Source organism: Dipodomys merriami, unplaced genomic scaffold (genome assembly GCF_024711535.1).
Source record: "Dipodomys merriami isolate MVZ:Mamm:240054 unplaced genomic scaffold, mDipMer1.0.p SCAF_617, whole genome shotgun sequence".
NCBI classification, from domain to species: Eukaryota; Metazoa; Chordata; class Mammalia; order Rodentia; family Heteromyidae; genus Dipodomys; species Dipodomys merriami.
The window spans coordinates 523,577-524,178 of record NW_027206199.1 but is presented as its reverse complement, the minus strand read 5'-3'; positions in this window follow the sequence as shown (position 1 = coordinate 524,178).

The following is a 602-nucleotide window of genomic DNA, read 5'->3' as shown; positions in this document are numbered from 1 at the left end:
AATGGCCAAATGGGACCCAAGATAAGGAACAAAGAGTATGTTCCTCGGCATTCCTGTGCAGAAATTCCCTGTTTAGGGGGCTCAAGATAAGGGCCATCTGGTGGGCTCTGCAGACTAGGCCAAATTGTTAATCAATCACAAACCTGTAACACTGTAAATCTCCTAACCCTTATCTCCCAGAGTGCCTACCTCCGTCTGCACTAATTGTCTTATTACAAAGAGTGTTATAAACTTCCCCGTGTAGTAAACTGAGCCAATCCCGGGGAACCTGGGGTCTTATGCTAATCCTGGGGCTTTTGTCTTTAAAAGTGCCTGTAACCGCTGCTCGGGGCTTCCAGTCTGCCTTGGACAGGGAGCCCGTTTGCGCAAACGCCAAATAAACTCCTCTTGCTTATTGCAGCTGCTGGTTTGGAGTCTTGGTTCTTGGGGTGCCCTCCTGTTGAAGAAAGCACCCCAGGGGGTCTGGGGTCTTTCAGTGGGGGCTCGTCCGGGATAAGGCGCCCCCAGACCCAAAATTTCAAGACCAGTTGGAGGTAAGGCAGAGCTCTAATTTTCTGTGTTCTCCGTGCTTGTCGTTTTCGTTTTATGTTCTGGGATCCAAA